This window comes from Lactuca saligna, chromosome 7 (genome assembly GCF_052625555.1).
Source record: "Lactuca saligna cultivar CGN05327 chromosome 7, ASM5262555v1, whole genome shotgun sequence".
NCBI classification, from domain to species: Eukaryota; Viridiplantae; Streptophyta; class Magnoliopsida; order Asterales; family Asteraceae; genus Lactuca; species Lactuca saligna.
The window spans coordinates 171,261,251-171,285,446 of record NC_136423.1 but is presented as its reverse complement, the minus strand read 5'-3'; the positions used below and the strand labels follow the sequence as shown (position 1 = coordinate 171,285,446).

General features: G+C 38.1%; 1 long non-coding RNA gene and 1 other non-coding gene across 2 annotated transcripts; one reads left to right on the top strand and one right to left on the bottom strand.

The window, feature by feature from the left end:
* Positions 1-2,590: 2,590 nt before the first annotated feature.
* On the bottom strand, positions 2,591-2,697 carry LOC145007797 (small nucleolar RNA R71). The gene has a single exon (XR_013663162.1). It is a non-coding gene; the product is annotated as a small nucleolar RNA R71 (small nucleolar RNA).
* An 8,274-nt stretch (positions 2,698-10,971) lies between these two features.
* LOC145003839 (uncharacterized) lies at positions 10,972-11,980 on the top strand. Its single transcript, XR_013662180.1, has 3 exons — positions 10,972-11,441; positions 11,649-11,721; positions 11,849-11,980. It is a non-coding gene; the product is annotated as an uncharacterized LOC145003839 (long non-coding RNA).
* The last annotated feature ends 12,216 nt before the right edge of the window (positions 11,981-24,196 follow it).

Sequence of the window (24,196 nt, the reverse complement as noted above, 5' to 3'; positions counted from 1 at the left end):
GGAGGGATGCATAAAATGAGCATTGTTCGGAAAAAGTGGGCGAATGTTTATGAGGATTGTAAGTATTTAGAGTATGGGGGTTCCATAGGAAAATTTTAGACACAAATGCATGTGTTGCGGTCTTGGCATAATGGTTGGGTTCGATTGGAGTTGTCCTATGTGATTCTAATGTGCTAAAATTCAGTTTTGCTTGGGGGCTAGCAAAAGTCAAGTGTGGGGTATTTTGATATGTGCATATGTAGTCCTTTATTTAATATTAATTCTTATCATTTATTAGCTATTTATTTGCATAGTATGGACAAAAGATACTTAAAAGTGTGTAAATTATGTTTTCAGTCCAAAAAGAATGTTTGGGAGAAAAAAGAAGCAAAAGTACTCATTGGGAAGCTTTGGAATGACCAAAAGAAGAAAAGGCCAAAAAATGGAAGGAACTCGGCGTGTCGTGTTGTCGACCCGACGACTTGATACGAAGATTCGAGAAGATAAGGACTCCTTAACTTACCGTGCACGAGAATTAAGGGATGGACTCGATGAGTCGATCATGGACTTGGCGAGTCGGGTCGAATCTAAAAAAACGAAATTTCAGATCGACACAAAAAAATAAGGAGAACCCTTGGGGAGAAAAGCCGCGAATAGAAGTCAGAGAAGACCTAGAGAATGAAGATCCAACCCTAAATTCGATTCCGAAGGAGATTAGAGACAATTTCCATTACTTTCAATTCAATCTATTGTTTCCATCATGTATAGACATATAGATTTCGTTTTTGTGCTTTCAATTGCCTCAATAATGAGCTAAAACCATTTAACTTTTGTTTGGGGAGACAATATTGATACTATGGTTTGACTTATGGTAGGATTAGTTTGATATTGGTGATTTCGTTAATCTAAGCTTGTTAAAGAACCTTATATGTGAATCATAACTATTTTTCTGTTAATAGAAATATAATTAAACTGCATGAACATCTCTTAATTGTTACCTCATATAATTTATGTGACCACTTTATTATATGACTAGGATTAGCAAATGTGAAACTAGAATTAATAGGAAAATAGGTAAATTCCTGTGTGAGCTTGTGTGATGACCATCAACAAGAGGTTAACCAAAGGGCCAATTTAGTTGACCATTACAAGTCTTAACTAACCCGAATAAATAACCTAGGAAATTAAAGTAAATTAGACAACTGGCCACTGTTTGAGTTAGTTTGTTTTCTAAGGATTAGTGTAACGAATGTGAACCTAATCACTTGAATCGGTAGCCAATAGAACAACTAATCCGTTGCACTATTACCATAAAATCAACCATAGGATCAATTGAGTTGAACCTAAACAGAAGTTTCCTTCATTATTGAATTTAGTCAAATCTTTGCTTTCGTAGTTTCTAGTTAATTAGTTTAATTATTAGTTAGTAAGTTTCTAGTCTTGCAAACCTAGAGAAAACCATCTCTTTTATTATTTTTTAGTTACTATTAGATAATTTTAGTAATTAGTGTAAATTATCGTTCCATGAGTTCAATACCATGCTTACTAAAACTATACCATCAATAGACAGGTACACTGCCTTTTGTGTGATTAATTTACATTTTATAAGTAGGATTAAAACTAGTTCTTTTAACACTCATCAAGTTTTTGGTGCCGTTGCCGGGGAACGACTCCAACTTTAAATTAATTACTATTGTTATCGATCCTTTGTGTGAGATTTTTCTTGCACAAAGTTACTGCTTTTATTAAATTTAGCATTAAGATTAATTTTTAGTTAGTAGTTTTTAGAGAATTTTTATTTAAAATTTTTCTGTTTTTGCACTCGACTCGCCGAGTCCCTTCGAACAGACTCAATGAGTCTATAGCTGAACATAAAATTTTCGTTTTTAGTTTTCTTTTGTTCTTTTTAAGTGGTTTTTTTTTCTTTTTATAGAACGTTTATGACCAGGGGAGGAGGAACACCATTGATCCCACCTTTTGACGATCCAGAAGCAACACTTAGGAGAAATAAAGGCATAACAATTGGGGATCCTGAAAAACTGAAAAACTCACCACTAAGGAATTTGAAATCCGTTTTTAGCAAGAAAAAAGGCAAGAAAGTTGGAGAATCCAACACCTCTTTAGCAAGCGAAGACCCGATTAAGGAGGACACTGAGTACGAAACTGAAGAAGAAGAAGAACCTACATACGGGCACGACTCCGATTCCAACGACAATTTAGCTATTACCATGGCTATCATTGATGAAGTTCCCATGGGGGAATGGAAGAAGATAATACATGATGACACTGGCCTAGGACTTGTGCAACCCGTAATTCCCTCAACTGCTACTTTTGAGCTAAAGGGTCACATCCTTGCTCAACTTAAGGAGATCCCCTTCACCGGAAAATACCACGAAGATGCTTACAAACACTTGGATAAAGTTAATGATGTAGCTGATTATTTCAATGTCCCAAACGTGCCTCGGGAAGCTCAGCTACTTTGCATTCTTTCGGTTACATTGAAGGGTGCTGCAAAGGATTGGCTTAAGTCACTCCCCCTGGATCCATCACTACATGGGCCCAGATGAAAGAAGAGTTTATTGATCAATTCTGCCCACCATCAAAGATATCTAAGCTAAAGAAAGACATAGCCAACTTTGAACAAGAAGCTGGAGAGTCACTTTATGAAGCTTGGGAGAGGTATGAAAGCCTACTAAGGAATTTCCCACATCATGACCTTAATAGTCAGCAAGAAGTCTCCATCTTTTATGATGGAGTAAATGTTACAACAAGGCAATTACTTGACTCGTAGGGTCCACTCACGAAGAAGGCACCTCCGGTGATAAATCAACTAATTGAAGAATTCTCTAAGCACGCTAGAGAATACCACAATCCAAGAAATGATGTGACAAGGGTGGCCGCCTATACAGCTTCGGAAGATTTGTCAGTAGTCATGGCTATGTTGAAAACCATGGATAGGAGGATAGACAAAATGGATCAAACAATACATGCTATTAGGGTGGGTTGTGAGAACTGCAATGGGCCTCATCTTACTAGAGAATGTGACTTAGATGAGAATGGCAATAAGAAGGTACAAGTGTGCTACTCAAGGGGTGAACGATATGATGATGATTGGCGGAAACCAAAGAAATAATGGCTCTCTTATGATGAGTACAAGAAGGCTAAGGAGGAGAAGTAAAGGTATTTTGGAAAATCATATAGATACCTCCTCTAGATTTCTCCTCTACTCGAATCCCCTAAAGGATTCCTGCTGGACACTCTTACTCATCACATACTCAAAGCGCATCACAAATAATAGCAATTCCTAGGCTAAGGCATCACAAATCAAGCCACTCTAGTCCTAAAATATGAATTAACTAGCCTGTTACTAGCATGCATAATATCTCATAAAATGTCTTATAAATATCTCATAACACAAAAGTAAGGGTATTTTGGAAAATCACCATTCGGGCTCTGGCTGATTGTACACACTGCTCCTTCTCGTTTTCTCTTTGAAATCTTATTTGCTTTAGAAAGATTATTTCTTTGAAAATTTTCACAATTCCTCAGTTTGAGTCCAAATTTACCCGAAGGTGCATCCGAATCCCTCAAACCAAGGCTCTGATACCAACTTGTAACACTGTAAATTTCAAACCAAATTTTCATTTAAAATAATCATTTAATTCTTAAAACACTTTTCGTAGAAATCTCATTTTTGTTTAATTTACAAAACATAACTCCATATTCAACTAGATATTAAACCATGATCCTCAAAACATAACTCTTCCTCTGGTGTGTACAATCGAGCCGGTGCCGTCCCGTGATCCTGAGAAAACCTGAAACACATAACACATAACACGGTAAGCACGAAGCTTAGTGAGTTTCCCAAACTACCACACATAACACATATTAGCCACTCAAGGCTATAGCTCTGTAGGCCCTTGGGCCCTAACTCTGTGGACCTTATGGTCCTAACTCTGCGAACCTTTCAGTTCTGAATATGATATACTCTCATATACACACGTCATAAATCACATAGAAATAATGCAGTGCAACACGTCACATAGATAGCATACAAGATACTTTATCACATAACTCTGGTTACCTACTCAAGGTAAAGTATAGTGAGAAGACTCACCTCGGATACTCGGTAAACCTCGTACTCTGAAATACTGCGCTAGCCTCCGCCTATTCACATAAATAATTTCTCTAATTAATACAACCTTTAAAGGCTAGGCTAATCATCCTCTATAAGTCCTCTAAGAAGGGTAAAAGACCATTCTACCCCTCTAATGGCTCATAAGACCAAATCATTTACAGAACCCTAAAAGTCAACGAAGTCAACTCCAGTCAACGGTCAAACTTTGACCAGAGTCGTCGAGTGCACACGAGTGACTCGGCGAGTCCACGCCGGTTCTCTGAATCCCTTTTGAACCTCTCAGGAACAACGAGTTCCCTATCTACTCGTCGAGTTACTCAGCAATGAATCGTGGGGCAACCCCGACTCGACTCGTCGATTCTGCCTATGGACTCGACAAGTTGCTCCCATGACAACACTCATCTGGCCTTCTGAGGCCAGATCCGTTCCTCTAATCCATAGATCTGACTTCCCAATGACCAATAACCACGTAAAGGTCGAATCTTGGTACACATGGAAGGATCTTTATGCTTATTTTGGTGAAATCCTTCATATCATGACAACCCTAGCTCATAACTCCAATGAAAAGGCATAAAGTAGAATGGAAGGGACTCTCTGGCCCTCTTAAGGTCCATATCTAGAAATCATTTCACCATGGGACCTCTCATACTCTAGATTCAAGTTAAATAAAGCATGAAGAAACCCTAGATCATGAAATATACTAAACAAACGAAGATGGACATGAATCCTTACCTCTCACAATAGCTCTGAACGAAATGATGGAAGATTTAAGTCCCACAAGACAGCCTAACTTGAAATCCATCCTTCCCTTTGCTAAAACACATTGAAAGATGATGAATTAGCGTTCCTCTTGCACCACAAGCTTCCTCTCTACTCTCTAGAGTTTCTCTTGGTGTAATGGCCGCAAATGAAGGCCATAAAGACCTTTAAATAGGTCCCAAACCCGGACAACTAGGGTTTTTCTTAACAGCGCTGACTCGGCGACTCCAGATACCCGACTCGTCGAGTCCCTTCATTAAACAAGTCACCAAATTGCGATCCTAATTGACGAGTTAGGGTGTCAACTCGCGGAGTCTCTTCACACCCCAAAAATAAAATACTCAAATTCCATACCTGGATATCCGGATGTTACATTTGTGTAAAAGTGCAATGTGCTCGCTTTTATATAAATGAATGTTTCAAATTAATGAGCATATGTACATGTGTAAATGTTGTTTACTTAAACATATAAATGAACATGCACAATAATAGCTTGAATTCTTTAAATACTACAATGTTTTATAACGTGCTTGTTATAATATACAATATCACATAAAAATCATATACTTTTGTATCACGTAGCATTTGTTGTGTAAAATTGTTTTTTCAAGATAAAATAGCCATAATACGTATATGCAAAATTTATACTAGTTTATTAGTAACAATATGGTAAATTGTTAAATAATAATAATATTTTTATAAACTAGATTTATTGTATTTTTCACATAAAAAGGAAATTGACTTGTATAAACAAAATAATTAGACACATGTATTCCCCCCCCCCCCCCCCCCCCCCCCCCCCCCCGAAATGATCAAAATATTAAAAAGTGTCGTAAACACTCACCCTTAAATTGTGAGTTCGAGTAGTTTGGTGTTTGTTAATTTTTGAGAAGCTTGACGTGAGAAACCACAAATCCATCAATCTTGAAATTTGAAATTAATATTCTCGGGACCGTTTCATAGCAAATACAAACTATTGGGGGTTGTTTGGTAATTTAGTTAACCAAAATAGGATTGATTTGGTTAAAATAATTCTAGGAGGGACTGATTTTATGACTTGAAAAAACTATAGGGGCTGGTATGTAAGTCTTTTGAGTAAATGGGACTGTTTTGGCTGATATTTTTCAAGGCATGGGTTTTGTTTGAACAAATGAAATTATTATTTGGGGATAAGGACTGATTTTCTATAAAGATTTAATAGTGGGGGTATTTTGGCCTTTTTACAAGCTAAATTAAATTAGGGCTTTTAAACCCCCGTTTGTTTGTTTGATCGGGCAAGAGAAGTGGAATGCTACAATTGAAAGCAGTTGAAACAAAGAACACAGATGAAAGGCAGGCGTGAACGAAAAATTGATAGGTCAAAAGGGAGTTGTGTATGGTATGTGGTGGTTTGGGGGAGCTCACTAAGCTTCGTGCTTACAATTTCAGTTTTGGTTTTAGGTACTTCAGCTAGCAAAGGGAAGGGCTTGAGTTTAATGGCATGGCACACACCACAGTTTATTAACCTGGGAGCTTACTTTGATATTTTATATGAGACTGTTATGTGTTGATAGATTTTATGAGATTTTGAGATACATGTTTGATGATTTTATTTTATGGTGATAATATCATGTTTGTTAAAAGATTTTAAAAATGAAATTTTTGGCTTGTATTTTTGGGATGTTACAGATGGGATGGAGGCCGAAGATAAGAAGGGTTAGAAATGAGTTACGGTCTTTAAATATGGTCTAAGGCCCTAAATTAGGGTTTGGGTCTGAGCCGCAAACACCCAGTATACGTGAAGGAGCCTCTACGATCACCCAACCCTAAATGCCCATCGTACATTCCTTGTACGCCCAACGTTCCTAGCTAGCCCAAAATCCTCATAACTTCAAACGGCCGTAACTTGTTCGTTCCAACTCCGTATTCAGCATTCCTTATATGTACGGAAAGGTTTTGAGGAGCTTTACAACCCTATCTGTTTACTTTTCACTTAAAACACATAGAACTAAAATTCATAAATTACATAATAAGGTTCGAACCATCACTTTACTAATATACCATTGTGCTCTAATGTAACGACGTGAAAGTTAAAACAATTTTTCATTTTTCAAATAACATAAAACTCATTCAGTATTCTCAAATATCATGTTTAACAAATGTCATCATGATAAAAACATATCCCAAGATCATAAGATAAATCTTCTGCCAGTGTGTACGGATCATGTCGACGCCTTCCCGCGATCAACGCTAGTACCTGAAACACACCACACATAACACTCTAAGCATAAATACTTAGTGAGTTCCCCAAAATACCACATACAACACATACGCCACTCAAGGCCATAGCTCTATGGGACCTTCCGGTCCATGTGTCTCAGGGGACTTCCGTCCCTGCCCTGGTAGACCTTCCGGTCCTGCACGTAATGACCTTCCGGTCCATAACAAGATGACCTTCCGGTCCAAATACATACTACTCATAACATAACATATCACATAACATATATCACATACTCTTCATAGCACATAGGACCTTCCGGTCACACATAATTACCACTCTAGGTAACGTATAGTGAGAAGACTCACCTCGTATGTTGCCTAGTAACTTACGTCCTTGGTATCCCTGAACCTTGTAACAATGACCTAGCCCCGCCTAAACACATAAACAGTCATCTCAAATCAATAACGACTCTTCCAGGCTAGACTAGTCCTTTCAAATGTTCTCTCAGAAGGCTAAAAGACCATTTTACCCTTCTAATGGTCCAAAAGTCCAAGTGTTGACCCAACCCTAAAAGTCAATGAAAGTCAACTGTAGTCAATGGTCAAACTTTTACTAGAATCGTCGAGTGCACTAGTGTGACTCGGCAAGTCCATGCGTGTCCTTATAATCCTCATGAATCCTCACTCGCCTCATCGAGTTAACCTTTCACTCGACGGGTTACCACTGGTCAGAAATCGCGGGGCAACCCGACTCGACTCATCGAGTCCCTTTATGGAATCGGCGAGTTCCTTCCATTACAACACTCAAATGACCTTTTGAGGCCTGACATGTTTCCATAACCTACAGATCTGACTTCCCAAGGCTCAATAACTATGTAAAGGTTCAATCTTTACACCCATGCAACACATATAAGACTCTTTTTGGTGAAATAGCTTCTAAAATGGCAACCTAGGTTCATATCTCTAATGGAACAACATAAAGCAGGGTGGTTGGGGATCTCTAGACCTCTCAAGGTCCAGATCCAGAGTTTAACACTCAAAGGGACATCATAAGCATCATATCCAAACCAATAAAGGGTAGAGAAAACCCTAGATTCAAGGGTTCTACACCAAAACAGAAGAAGGATCGATTTAATACCTCAAAGATGGAGTTCCTTGCTTGAAACCACATAATAGCAACCCCCTTGACCTTCTTTTTCTGGAATATCCATCGTATTTGCAAAAACCACACCAATAAGGATCAAAAGAGCTCTTCTTCTCACACCACACACTCAAGCTCACTAGGGTTTCTATTTCTGGATTGGTAGCCGTAAATGAGAGCCATAAGGTTTCCTTAAATAGGGCACAGACCCGAGGATTTAGGGGAGTTTGTTCATTAATCCAGTCAACAAAATCGCGATCCTACTCGACGAGTCTAGGCGTCAACGCATTGAGTCCCTCCTCATAACTCAAAATAAACAATTTAAATAAGGTACCTAGAAATTTGGATGTTACATCCAAAGCATAAACTGACCTCTTGCATCATAAAATCTACACCACCCACATCTAAACGGTTCTAGACCTCATTTTCCACAACGCCCGAAACCTTATGATAATTGATCTTCAAGTCACGACCCCGAATTATGAAACAACTCAAAACAGAGTGTTACAACTAGGGTAGACTAGTTATCGTGATTATGTTGATTGACTAGTGAAGGATTTATTGAGAAGTGGCCAATGATAGGAAACTAGGCAAAGCTAGCTGTAAGGGTATGGTTATGCATGTATTTTCCTATGTTGTTATTTTACATGATTATGTGATAGTGATAGCTTGGGTTCTAGGTAGTTTAAGTTGGATAGCTTGAGAAATCTTGGCCTAATACCTGGTTATGATGTTCTTGTTTGATTGTTTGCTCTCAGGTGGGTCACCCGTTGACTGTCTATCTGATCCCTGACTACATATGAATTTATAATTTGAATGAAAGATTGTGGTTGGATCACAACATTGATAGGAAGACTATGGTTAGATCACAACACATATAGGAAGATTGTGGTTGGATCACAACACTGATAAGAAGATTGTGGTTGGATCACAACACTGATATAAAGATTGTGGTTGGATCACAATACCAATAGGAAGACCATGGTTGGATCACAACACTAACAGGAAGACTGTGGTTGGACCACAACATCAATAGGAAGAATGTGATTAGATCATAACATTGACAGGAAGATTGTGGTAGGATCACATCACAGATGTGAAGACTTCGGTTGGATCACAATATTGAGAGAAAAGACTGTGGTTGGATCATAATAACTTATAAAAGATCAGGGTTCCTCCCCTAACAATGAAAGTAGGATTGGGCCCGATACACATGATATATGTATATGACTAGGAGATCTGATTGTTCAATTTTAGAGTCGATATCTTGTGTGGATGCTTGATATGTAAGACGAAAATGTGGTATACTGGGGAACTCACTATATCACACCCCTGATCGAGGTGGCGGAACATGCTTGGATGTGCGACTAAGTTCATGGATCACAAAAAATTGAATATATAGCACAAGTACAACAATAAAAAATAGCATTCATGTTCCATCTTGATATTTGAATACAAGGTTTTTACAAATAGTAATAATACATGAATCGCCTTAACATATAGGCATATAATTCAATAGTAAGTAAACTAGTTCACCTATAATCCAATCTATCATGAATGTTTGTTTAGTGATTTCCTAAGAATACATCTAGTTTTAAGAGTCAACACAAGGTTGGTGAGTGTTACATGTTTTTTTGCTAAAAACAGTAATACGTTTAATAAGTATAAAAAGTATTATCTTTGTATATATAACAACAGTTAAAAAAGTGCTTTCAATAAGTCTTTAAAAGCCCAAAATGTATTTATGTATAAGTAAATCCATACTTAAAGCTATGTTTGTAATAAATCTTTGTATATCCTTGAAAAGGAAATTGTTATATTACATAAGTAATTCCATACTTCAAATAGTTTTCAAAGCAACCAAGCCCATGGTTAGTAGTGTGTGTGTGTGTGTAAGAGAGAGAGAGAGAGAGAGAGAGAGAGCGAGAGAGAGAGAGAGAGTGATATTCTAGTTAATGTTTATAGTGAGTCTTATAACCATGCTATATGACTTGAGTGAACCCCTACAACGCTTCATTTGAAATCATATACTTTTGTATCCTGTAGTATAATATACAATGTCACATGAAAATCATATACTTTTGTATCCTGTAGTATTTGTTGTGTAAAATGGTTGTTTCAAGATAAAATAGCCATAATACGTATAAGTAAAATTTATACTAGTTTATTCGTAACAATATGGTAAATTGTTAAATAATAATAATATTTTTACATAAAAAGGAAATTCATTTGTACAAACAATATAATTAGGCACATGTGTTCCCCCCGAAATGATCAAAATATTAAAAATGGACCGTAAACACTCACCCTTGAAGCGTGAGTTCGAGTTATTCGGAGTTTCTTAATGTTTGGGAAGCTTGACGTGAAAAACCAAAAATCCACCAATCTTGAACTTTGAAATACTCCCGGGATCGTTTCATAACAAATACAAATTATTGGGGGTTGTTTGGTAATTTAGTTAACCAACATAGGACTGATTTGGTTAAAATAATTCTAGGAGGGATTGATTTTGTGACTTGAACAAACTATAGGGGCTGATATGTAACTTCTTGAATAAATGGGGGTGTTTTCGCTGATATTTTTCAAGGTATGGGTTGTTTTTGAACAAATGAAATTATTATTTGGGGATAAGGACTGATTTTGAATAAAGATTTAATAGTGGGGGTATGTTGGTCTTTTCACAAGCAAAATTAAATTAGGGCTTTTAAGCCCCCGTTTCTTTGTTTGATCGGGCAAAAGAAATGGAATGCTATTCTTGAAAGCAGTCGACACAAAGAACACAGAAGAATGGCAGACGTGAACGAAAAATCGATGGGTCGAAAGGGAGCACGAAGGTTCGTCGCTTGACTCGCAATCGGTGGTGGCCTCCGGGGTTCGACTAGGCGAAGAAGGAGAAGGATCGAAGCAGCGAGGCAGCTGTGACCACGGACGAAAAGGAAGAGACGAAGCAGCGGGGCAACTCGTCTTCTGTCCTCGAAGTAGTTGCGAAGGGGAAAGAGGTCCGAAGGGGTTGGGGAGGCGTAGCGAGCAACAGTTGCGACGGTGACGGTGTGTTTGGTGGGTTTACTCGTCGGGAGGGGAAGAGGAGGGTTCGATCTTCGGTCTTGGTGGTGCTGCGATGAGGCTAGTTGAGACCGGTGGTTTCGAGTTTTCAGTCGAATGGGTGGTGGGGGGAGTTCGATCATGGTTGTTTGATGATTCGGGAAAGGCCAGCTATCAACACAGGTTAGAACCCTCCTTATTTTTTATTTTTATTTTATTTTTTAATTTTTTTTATTTGGTTAGTTTTTTATAGATATCGATGAAAGAAATCAAATGGATGTTTGGGTTTGTTTGATAGATATTGTAACAGTTTCTTTTCCTTTTAGTTTAGGTTTGAATGTTTGTTAGAAATCAAAGGAAGGAATTTGTGTTTGTTTTGATCTTTAATAGGAAAGATGAAAGAAGAACCCGTGGAAGTTGTTCTTTTTGGTTGCTAACGAACAGAAGAAGAAGAACAGAAAAGGTATGGAGTGTTGATTCATTAATTAGGTTATAAAAGGAAACACATGTTTCCTTTGTGTGTGCTTCAATATATGCTTTGGTGTGTAAAGTTGGTTTTGGTTTGATTGTTTGAATGTTCGTAGTTGCAGATGGAAATCAAAGGACGGATAGAGATAGAAGAAGGGGTAGAGTGTTTGGGATTTTTGGTTAACTCGTAGGTTTTTTTTTTATGCATTGTACTTATATATAATCATATGTATAAGTATTTTGATTTTTTCGATAACAAGGTCCATGCAATACATGTATTTGAGTATATATTTACATACATTTTTAATTGTGTATGTATTTTATGCATTAGATTCTTTACATTGCGTGTATTATTGGTTGCTTTCCATTTGTATACGGATATATATTTAAGGCTTTTACAACCATTTGTTGGTAATTATAATCTATTTTCATTTGTCATGAATTTATTATATAACTTTTATACTACATCTATATAAATTTAAACTTTTATGTTAGGAATGTAAAATTTATTAATGTGTTAAACTGTGGTCCCCTAACTTAAAAATTGATACATATCTAATATATATTTATGAAAATTTAATACACCACATATAATTGATTATGATATATATCAAATACTTGTGTGTGTGCCATGCCCAAAGCCCCCAAGCCAAACGATATAAGTAGGGATAATGATTTTTGTCAAAGGCAACCACTATGAACATTGATTGTATGTAATTCCCTTTAAATGGATATTACTTTTGAAAATCATTAACAACATGAACTCAAAAATATAGGAACCTTTTTTTGCAACATCAATTGTAACAAAGTTAATAACTACTATGGAAATTACGACAACGTGGTGGCTTCTATGGGATTTAGAAATTTCATTCTCTTTAATGGTCTAAGTACTAGAAGGAATTATTGATTCGACAGATTGGTTGATTATTCTTACAGTGGTTTGTAAACAGAAATAAGAAGTTCGGACTTAATAGAAGGGATTGGTTGTTATACCATATTTTATCGATTCTTATGTAATTCTTTGTCAATTGTGTGCTAACGGGTAATCATTAAAATCCAGTTGTTAAAAAAACTGGAAATAAACAATTGATATATTATAAAAAGTATCTTACCCTAAATCCAAAAACCACAAAACCGAACTCAAAATGGTCTCTCACAAGTTTCTTGATGTTGGCAAAAGTTCTTGGGTTAGTTTTTTCAAAATTATGAAAGTAAACAGAAAGTTTGGCAAGGCTTTCTTTGTACACTCGATCTCATGAACTCATTTGCAAATATTGGAAAATGAAATTCCGAATTTTTGGTTGTAAGTGAATGAAAATATGGAAAACAAAGGAATGTAGTGCAATGATTCTAGAATGTACGTTTGGAATATGTGTTTGAAGTATACAATATCCGTCTCAAATGTACGATGTCAGTTTGTAATGTGTGTTGTCGAATCCCGAAATACCTTTACGTCAAATCTCAGCTACCACTCCCCAACTCTTGAACAACCTTAACCATTTCGAAACGGGGCATTGCAAGAAAGTATAGTTTTTCAAAACCGAAAAAGGTGTGTTTTTGTTAATAAACCCGTTTTAGTTTAATTAATATGTCTTTTTATAACATGTTAGGTCCATTTCAAAATTCTATTCCAAATTTATATGTTCACATGAATGAGACAATTTGCACCAACTTTCTGTATTAAGAAGATTCAAAAACTCTGATGTGATATTGTAGTGGTGGTGGTCTTAGCTATACAATCTCTGCTCACATGATCAGTTGGGCCGCACTTCAAGCAGCCTGAACTCGCTGCCTTGCACGTCCCCTCTTGCATTTTGCCTTATTTGCCACAATGGTTGCGGCCCTATTGACTCCTCGTTCGGTGGTCTGATACCTTGGGCTTCTTGCCCGTACTCCCTGACAGAACCCCATCAGGTTTCCTCTTCTTCTCCATCTCCAAATCGAACTTTCTCTCAACCCTAGCAATCATATCATCCAATGTATTGCAGCTGGATCGACTCACAAACTGGTGGATATCACTCTGCAACATCTCATGATATCGGGCCTTTTTCATCTCCTCGTCCACCACGTACTATAGAACAAAAAGGGCCCTTTCCTGAAACATAGCGGTGATCTCGGTCACTATCCTAGTCGTCTGCAGGAGATTCTAGAACTCCCTAGGAAGCTGTTGCACCTCAATCACAGGTGCAAACTCGACCCTAAACCTGACAGAAAAGTCACTCCAGGGCATCTCATCTAGAGCTAATCATCTCTAATGGCATGTCCGACCTTCTCCCATCAGTCACGTGCTTGGTCCTTCATAAGATAGGAAGAAAGTTAGACCTTGTCCCCCTCTGGACCTCGGCTCGTATGGAAAGCATTAGCGACATCAACCAACCATCTACTGCTAGCAATGGAGTCTCGATCCCCATGATAGTCTGCAGCTATGCAAGCTCGAAACTCCTTGAATTTCAGCGTGCACGACCCCATCATGGTTGCCACCTCAGAGCGGAATGCACTTAGTCTCTCATCCAAAAGTTCCAAGATGCCATCCTTGATCGTACTGAAGGTCGCAGGAGTTTCGTCTAAAATGTTGCATGCGATACAGATGAGATGAACTCCCTCATTTGGTCGTCTAGCTGCCGGGCTCTAGAGCCAGAGCCTGATCCATCACCTGTGCCTGAACTGACTGGTCTAGTGCGTAACATCACCATACTGAAAATAGACCATAAAAATATCAAAATACTCATCATATCTCGAGGGATCACATATACTACAAGTTACCTAGATTCATCTTAGCCTTCCTTGATTCGCGTACGGATCCACTACTTTTAGTAGTACGAGCCCTACGAGTCCATACTACCTTCCACATCTATCCGTACTTCCGTCAAGAACTGCCTTGACTCCACCAAATTGCTTCTACTACTACTGTTGTTCTCACGCTAATATCATCCTATGCTTTCCCTAGGGTAATCACCATCCCACTCTCCGTCATCAACTGAAGAAGAAGTCCCTTCTGTCTCCCCTAACTAGCTCGCGAATAGCATTATATAGTAAGACCAGATAATTCTTCGAATAAGAGGTCCTACCCCACAACGGTTGGACTCAAACGAAAGTTGCAAAATAGAGCTAAACCAAACCTTCTGAAATTATTTAGTCCTTGCAATATGTAACTTAACATATTCAATTACTAGTTAGTTAGAGATAACTAGAATTCCTAAAATCACAAAGCAAGCAGCATTCAAGCATTGAGTACACATAATCAAGCATATCCTAGTCAGGCCATCATATCACTGATTAATCTGTACTAGCATGCAGTTCATAAAGATGATACACATATAACAAGCTCATATGGCATCCTTCCTAGATCTTTATCCCTAATCTAGCATTTAGTTCTCATAAGCATATCATAACATAAACTTGTGTGGGTAATTTGGGAGTACTTACTTGAGCTCGGCTGATTGCATGCACCACACCCTTTCCTCTTTTCAAAATTCTTTTCTCTTTTCAAAATACTTTTTTTTTCAAAGTTCTTTTTATAAAAATGATTTTCTTTTGAAAATTTTCATACCAATTCCTCAGATTGACTTCAAACACATCCGAGAGTGTGACTGAATCCCTCAAACCAAGACTCTAATACCAACTTGAAACATCCCAAAAATACGGTCCAAAAATTTTGTTTTAATTTATAAATAAAACCATAGTAATCTAAATCATCTCATAAAACAGAAGCGATGATATCTCAAAATATCATATCAAACACTGTATGAAAATCACATATCCAAATATCAGAGTAAATCATCCCAGGCTAAACACTGTGGTTTGTACGATATAGTCATCCCAAGCCCTTCTCCTTACTAGTGGAAGTACTTGAAACCAAAAATAAAAATTGTAAGCACAAATCTTAGTGAGTCTCCCCAAACTACTAAGCATTATACACATAAGCGCATAATAACATACATTGGGCCTTGCCTGCTACATCGGCCCCCGCCCGATGTAGCACCGAAGTCTGGCATCGGGTCCCACCCGACATCGATCCGAGGTCCGATATACATATACCATATTAATAAGTATATAACATAAACACATAAAATTCCTCTGGCTTGCCCCGACATCAGACCGAAATCTGGTAACATATAACATAACATATAAGCTAAACATTCCTCAAGCTTACCTCAACATCGGACCGATGCTTGGAACATATAACATTTAACATATAAGCTAAACATTCCTCGGGCTTGCCCTGTCATCAGACCAAAGCCCAGACAGGAAACTAAGGAAGGCTAGGTTATAAGAGTATGGTCATGCATGTATTTTTCTATGTTGTTATTTACATGATTATGTGATAGTGATATCTTGGGTTCTAGGTAGTTTAAGTTGGATAACCTAAGAAATCTTGGCCTGATGCCTGTCTATGATGTTCTTGTCCGATTGTTCGCTCTTAGGTGGGTCACATGCCGACTGTCTATCTGATACCTGACTATATATGAATTTATAATTTGTATGAAAGACTATGGTTGGATCACAACACTGATAGGAAGACTATGGTTAGATCACAACACATATAGGAAGACTATGGTTGGATTTCAACACTGATAAGAAGAGTGTGGTTGGATCACAACACTGATAATAAGACTGTAGTTGGATCACAACACTGATACAAAGACTGTGGTTGGATCACAACACCAATAGGAAGACCATGGTTGGATCACAACACTAACAAGAAGACTGTGGTTGAACCACAACATAAATAAGAAGATTGTGATTGGATAAAACATTGATAGGAAGATTGTGGTTAGATCATGTTGGAATAGTGTCTAAGGCTGCAACTATATTAGGCAAGTATTTGACCCGATTGTGCATGGTCCTTTTTGGTTGCCTTCACCATAGCAACTTGATAGGATGATTTATTAAGAGAGAGAGTAAATATTATTAGTATATTATGAGAATAATATAAAGAATAATATATAGTTATTTGATTAATATAAGTCATAGATTAATTAGTATTAATTTGGTGACTTAAGGAGATTAATTAAATAAGAGGGTATAAACTGTCAATTAGTTACACTTTAGACTGTAAATCCTTATTGGATAGAGGATGGACGAATTCTAGGGCTTGGGATAGCCTCAAATTCGTCCAAGGGTTATCCAAAGTAAGGATTAGGATCACTTAAAGTCTAAGTTATCCAATTAGGGTTTAAGCTGTAACCCTTAAGGAGTCTACAAGTATAAATAGACCCTATGGGATAGAGAATTCGGTATCCCATCCAAAGTAAAGATACTTTGGCCGAATTCCTCCCCTCTCCTCTCTCTCAAATCATCCTCCTTGCTAGTTGGTGTTTGTAAGCCATTAGAGGAGTGACATTTATGACTCTAGAAGCTCAAAGACTACAAGATCAACAAGGAATTCAAAGGTATGGTTTTAGATCTGTTTCAATGTTGTTATTTAACCTAATTAGTCATTAGAAGTCTTGGATTCAAAGCATGTTTAATTAGAAAGCCTAGATCCAAGCATTAGGTTTTGCATGCGCACATAGGAAAGTTCTTATGGCTAAAACCCATCAGTGGTATCAGAGCCTAGCTTGGTTTTCATTGAATTGTTGCTTGATTGTATGAATCTAAACTGAAAAATTCAATTTTCATGTTTCTGAGTCATGGACTCGGCGAGTTCCAAAGTGGACTCGGCGAGTCCCTTTGTGAACTCGGCGAGTCCGAGCGTCAGGATTAGCCAAAAACGAGATTTTTTCATGTTTATCTTATGGAAACTTACCTTAATCATATTAGATCAACCCTAATCCGATTTTGTGATATACATGACTATATTTTTGATCTAATTGAAGATAATTATCAATTAATAAAATATTTGATTTCCTTATATGATAATTATTAATCTAATATGGATAATTATGTGATTAGATTATTTGTTATTTGATCCTTTATGTTTTAAATGTTTAAAACTAGTCCTCAAGTTTTGAAATTTATGTTTTGTGATTAAAAGTTTAATTTAGACAATTTAAATTTCAAACCCTAGAATTTTACAAGTTTAAAATACAACAATATACTAATATAATATTACAAGATTAATATATATATATATATATATATATATATATATATATATATATATATATATATGTATGTATAACTTAAATGCTAGTCTTACCGTTAGTAGGCCTCATTCACGAAGCCGGTCTATAAGGTGGGTATAAGGATGCGGCCTATAAAATGGCGCTTAATGGGTGTACACTCACACCCACCGCTCGCTTGATTGGTGGAGGGTCGTTAGCCGAACGGGTAGGATAGGGCAACCTCATCCTCTCATTAAAAGTATAATAAGAAATACAAAGTAACTACCTATTTTATTAAAATTCCCAATCTTAGTTACTTTAGGAAAAGTGAATTGACGCAATCCCATGAAATTACACTTTGCACCTTGCTAAGAAGTTAGTGGAGCGTGTGTGGTTTACCGGCACACTAATTGGTTCTAAGCGAAGGTGGCAAAGGGTGATTCATTGTTTATCATAGTTCGATGGAGTGTGTGTGGTTTACCGGCACATCGAATAGGTGATCGTTACAATGAAGGCACCATGAGAATTTACATGGTAATTCACACCCGCTTTGTGATCCTCGGTACACCAATCACAAACAAGAGGGGCATATCGAGATTTAAACATGCCATTGAAAAGCTTCAATGAATCTCATCCGAACCTAGGAATTCTCAATACATTTAGGACTTAAAGTTATGTTTTTCATGGTGGAGAATTAGTGAATCGTCATTCACTTACCTTCAAATTGTTTGCATATTAGATTATGGCATCCCTTTTCTAATGTGTAAATATTGTTATTGGATCCTAGCCCTAATTCTTCTTATTGGGTGATAATTAGGGATTCATATTCTAATCTATCTTTATCCTTTCTATTTGTAGATGTCGAACGCTAACAATGCTGTCGCGAGTTCTTTCACTTTGATGAGCCTTTGTCAAAAGGTCACCTTTGATGGAATGAACTTTAGCGAATGGATAAGATACATTCGCACGATTGCTCGCTATGAGGATAAGGAGTATGTCCTCGATGAGAAGCTTGAGAAAATCAACCCCGAAATCGCTACTCCTGCCGAAATCACCTCTTTCGAAACTCACGAGCATGATGCAACGAAAGTGCATTGCATCATGATCACGACTATGAACTCCGAATTCGAAAAGTCCTATGAGGACATGTATCCGTACGAAATGCATCAAGACTTATTGCAGCGATACCATCAAAACGCGAGACAAGAGCGTTATGAGATTTTCACGAACATGATTTCCGCTAAGATGGGTCATGGAGAATCTCTTACCGTGCACTTGCAAAAGATGCAAAGGTATGTCGACCACCTTCGCAGGTTAAATGTTGACTTTGGGGAAGACTTGGCGATCGACATGGTGCTTCACTCTTTGCCTCCGAGCTACAATCAATTTAGGATGACCTATCACATGAACAAAGAAGAGGTCACCCTAAGCAAACTCCAAGGTCTCTTGAGGGTCGCTGAGAGCAACTTCAAGGACAAGTCTGTTGCACCAACTCCCAATCCGCCCGCTGCTCCTGTCTTGGCGATTGGACAAGGAAAAGGAAAGAAGAGGAAGGCTTCTTCAAAGAACCATCGCAAGGTGAAAGCCCGAGATGGTGCCTCTTCTAGTGGGACCAAAGTTGATCCTGCTAAGCCCTGCTCTAATCCGAAGGAGGCAGAGTGCCACCACTGCCACAAGATAGGACATTGGAGGAGAAGCTGCCCGGAGTACCTGCAAGCCATCAAGGAAGGAAAGATCAAGCCATCTTTCGCAGGTATATATACAATTAAATCTAATGATTCCCACAATACTTCTTGGGTTCTTGATACCGGTTGTGGTTATCACATTTGTTCTAATGTGTAGGGACTAAGAAGAAGTAGAGATGTGGAGCATGGAAGAATAAATCTAATCATGGGGAACAGAAGATCGTCGCCTGTGACCAAGATTGGAATGTATTGTTTAGTGCTTAGGAATAGTTTGTCTTTAGATTTGAACAATTGTTGCTATTCGCCAGAAATGGCTAGAAACATCATTTCTTTTCATGGTTTGTTTAGACAAGGTTTTAGATTTTCTTTTAATAATGAGAATGGTTCTATTTTAGCTTATCTAAATGGTGTCTTTTACTTTGAAGCTATACCATGTAATGGAATTTATGAAATTGTTATGATTGTTGATAACTTAGGAAATGATGTTTTGTACTTGGATTCTTCCGATAGTATGGATAAAGCATCCATATGGCATTGTCATCTTGGACATGTCAACAAGAAACACATAGCCCAACTCCAAAAGGATGGAGTGTTGGAGTCATTCGACCTTAGAGAAGATGACACATGCGAGTCTTGTTTACTTGGAGAGATGACTAAGTCACCCTTCGCTGGTACGTGCGAAAGGGGTGAAGGTCTATTGGACCTCATACATACCGATGTGTGTGGACCGTTTAGATCTACCACGAAGGATGGTAACCGCTTCTACGTGACTTTCACCGATGACTATAGTAGATATGGGTGTATCTACTTAATCAAGCAAAATTCAGAAACTTTTGAAAAGTTCAAAGAGTTTAAGAATGAAGTGGAGAATCAATTGGGCAGGAAGATCAAGATGCTTCGATCCGATCGAGGAGGAGAGTACCTAAGTCTTGAATTCCACGATTATCTCAAGGAGTGTGGAATAGTTTCACAATTGACGCCACCTAGGACACCACAGTAGAGTGGTGTGGCAGAAAGGCATAATCGAACTTTGTTGGACATGGTTCGCTCTATGATGAGTTGTGCTTCGCTATCTATCTCTTTTTGGGGGTATGCCTTAGAGACTGCCGCCCATATCCTTAACCGAGTCCCTACTAAGAAGGTTGCCAAAACACCTCACGAGATGTGGACGGGGAAAGCTCCTTCGTTGGCACATATCAAGGTTTGGGGTTGCGAGGCTTTCGTAAGACGAGATACTCACGACAAGCTCGAACCTCGTAGTGAGCGATGTATTTTCATCGGCTACCCGCAGAAATCCTTTGGATATCTCTTCTATAGATCGAAGGACAATGTTGTCTTTGTTGCGAGGAGAGGAGTTTTCCGAGAGCGAGAACTCATAGGCCAAGGAGACAGTGGGAGGAAAATCGATCTTGAAGAGATTCAAGAGTCGATAGATGAAGGAACCTCGACCGCTGGCACTCAACCCGAGGAGGAAACTCCGGTTGAACCGATTGACATATCATTACCTCTTAGACGTTCCGAGAGAGTTAGGTGTCAACCCCAGTTGTATGGTTTTCATATTACTATCGAAGGGGACACGTATATTAGTGACAATACACTAATGAATCTTGATGAACCTAATAGCTATAAGGAAGCCATGGCAGGGCTGGAGTCTGCGAAATGGAAAGAGGCAACGGATAGCGAGATCCAATCCATGTATGATAACCAAGTTTGGAATTTGGTTGATAATGTGCCTGGACGTAAGACCGTTGGGTGCAAATGGATCTTCAAGAAGAAGACCGACGTGGATGGAAAAGTACACACGTTTAAAGCTCGACTAGTTACGAATGGCTTTACTCAAACTCCCGGAGTTGACTATGAAGAGACCTTCTCACCAGTTGCGAAGATAAAATCTATTAGAGTGATGCTAGCTATTGCCGCATTTCATGACTATGAGATTTGGCAAATGGATGTCAAGACCGCTTTCCTTAATGGGAAGTTGGCTGAGGATGTTTACATGGCTCAGCCAGAAGGGTTTGTGGATCCGAAGCATCTGAATAGAGTGTGTACGCTTGAGAAGTCCATTTATGGACTTAAATAAGCATCTCGCAGATGGAATCTTTGCTTCAATGAGAAAGTCAAAGAGTTTGGATTTGTACGAAGCAAAGATGAGTCATGTGTATATGTCAATGACAGTGGGAGTGTAGTAAGCTTTCTCGTTCTATATGTCGATGACATATTACTCATAGGAAACGACGTCCCGACTCTGCGGGAGGTTAAGTCCTGGCTCGGGAAGTGCTTCGCTATGAAGGACCTCGGAGAGGCTTCCTATATTTTGGGAATAAGGATAGTAAGAGAGAGAAGTAAGAGACTAATAGGACTTAGTCAAAACACTTACTTAGAGAAGGTACTAAAACATTTTAGTATGGAAAACTCGAAGAAGGGAGAATTACCAATACAAAGCAATGCCAAGTTGAGTAAGACTCAAAGTCCGAGTACCGAAGCCGAGATAGCTGAAATGAGCCGAGTACCATACGCTTCCGCAGTTGGCTCAATCATGTACGCTATGACTTGTACTTGCCCTGATGTAGCCTTTGCTTTGAGCATGGTTAGTAGATATCAAGGGAATCCAGGCAGAGCCCATTGGGTTGCGGTGAAGAATATACTTTAGTACCTTCGGAGGACGAAGGAATGGTTCTTAGTCCTTGGAGGGGTGATGACTTGAAGGTGCGAGGGTATAGTGACGCCAGTTTTCAGACCGACAGGGACAACTACCGTTCGCAGTCGGGCTGGGTCTTTACCCTGAATGGAGGAGCAGTAACTTGGAAGAGTTCCAAGCAGGAAACCGTAGCTGATTCAACGTGTGAATCAGAGTACATCGCAGCAAGCGAAGCGTCGAAGGAGGCAATATGGCTAAAGAACTTCATTGGTGATCTTGGAGTTGTACCTGCCATAAAGGAGCCCATGGAGATTTTCTGTGATAATGAGGGAGCGGTTGCCTTGACCAAGGAACCGAGAGATCATGGTAGATCACGACATATCGACAGAAAATATTACTTTATTAGACATCGTGTAGAAGAAGGACAACTCGTAGTGAAGAAAATATCATCGGAAGATAACCCAGCAGATCCGCTTACGAAGGGACTGAGTAGGGTTAAGCATTTGCAGCATGCTAGGAGTATTGGGCTGAAGGATGATATTAGCATAGATTAAATAGTATTAGAAACGTATAATAGATAAATGTAATTAACATTTGATGATTAAATAAAGGAGTTTTATTTATAAGTAATGTTACTGTCTTATGTTAATTGTTTAACTATTGTTTCACTTTGCATGTTTTGACTTCCAGAATAATTGAGTTTATTAAGAATAATTGAATTGTTCAAATAGTCCACAATTGTTCATATGTCGGAAGTAGATATGAATGAAGATTGTCATGAATAGGTATGTAGAGTGTCTAAATGGTTTTAGACATAGCAAAAGATTGCTGCAACGTTTATGAGTGCTTATGAACTAGGTTTGAGCATTGGAACAAACCCGCGCTTGCTGAAATCACCTTATGGAATGTGATAATAAATGGGGTGATCGCAAGACGATAATATCATATAGTCTTAAAACCTAGATATATGGTTTATTATTGGTTAATTGATTGTACATTGATAATGCGAAAAACGCATTGGTAACTCGATGTTATAAAACGCATTGTTGTGTGTAGTTGGTTAATGAATAAGTAAATGCATATAAGTCAAAGTTTATCTGTAACTTTTATCCTAAGAAGAAAAAAGCGATATCTTGGCCGCTCGATGATTTTATTTGACTTATGTGCCGGCCCGGTCAGAACTGAATCGATGTGTTCGATTAAGTTCTATGTCAAATAAATCGGAGATCGAGAAACCAAATGCTAGACTAACTATTCCATAGTATTGTCAGCATGATATCTAATAGAGGACTGTACGATCCCTTATCTAAAGGACAAGATTGATTAGATCAGAGTTTGACAACGTCTTTGAGAGCTACGATTGCAAATCGGAATGAACCTGCGCATATAGTTACTAGACTTATCCAAGTGGGAGACTGTTGGAATAGTGTCTAAGGCTGCAACTATATTAGGCAAGTATTTGACCCGATTGTGCATGGTCGTTTTGGGTTGCCTTCACCATAGCAACTTGATAGGATGATTTATTAAGAGAGAGTAAATATTATTAGTATATTATGAGAATAATATAAAGAATAATATATAGTTATTTGATTAATATAAGTCATAGATTAATTAGTATTAATTTGGTGACTTAAGGAGATTAATTAAATAAGAGGGTATAAACTGTCAATTAGTTACACTTTAGACTGTAAATCCTTATTGGATAGAGGATGGACGAATTCTAGGGCTTGGGATAGCCTCAAATTCGTCCAAGGGTTATCCAAAGTAAGGATTAGGATCACTTAAAGTCTAAGTTATCCAATTAGGGTTTAAGCTGTAACCCTTAAGGAGTCTACAAGTATAAATAGACCCTATGGGATAGAGAATTCGGTATCCCATCCAAAGTAAAGATACTCTGGCCGAATTCCTCCCCTTTCCTCTCTCTCAAATCATCCTCCTTGCTAGTTGGTGTTTGTAAGCCATTAGAGGAGTGACATTTGTGACTCTAGAAGCTCAAAGACTACAAGATCAACAAGGAATTCAAAGGTATGGTTCTAGATCTGTTTCAATGTTGTTATTTAAACTAATTAGTCATTAGAAGTCTTGGATTCAAAGCATGTT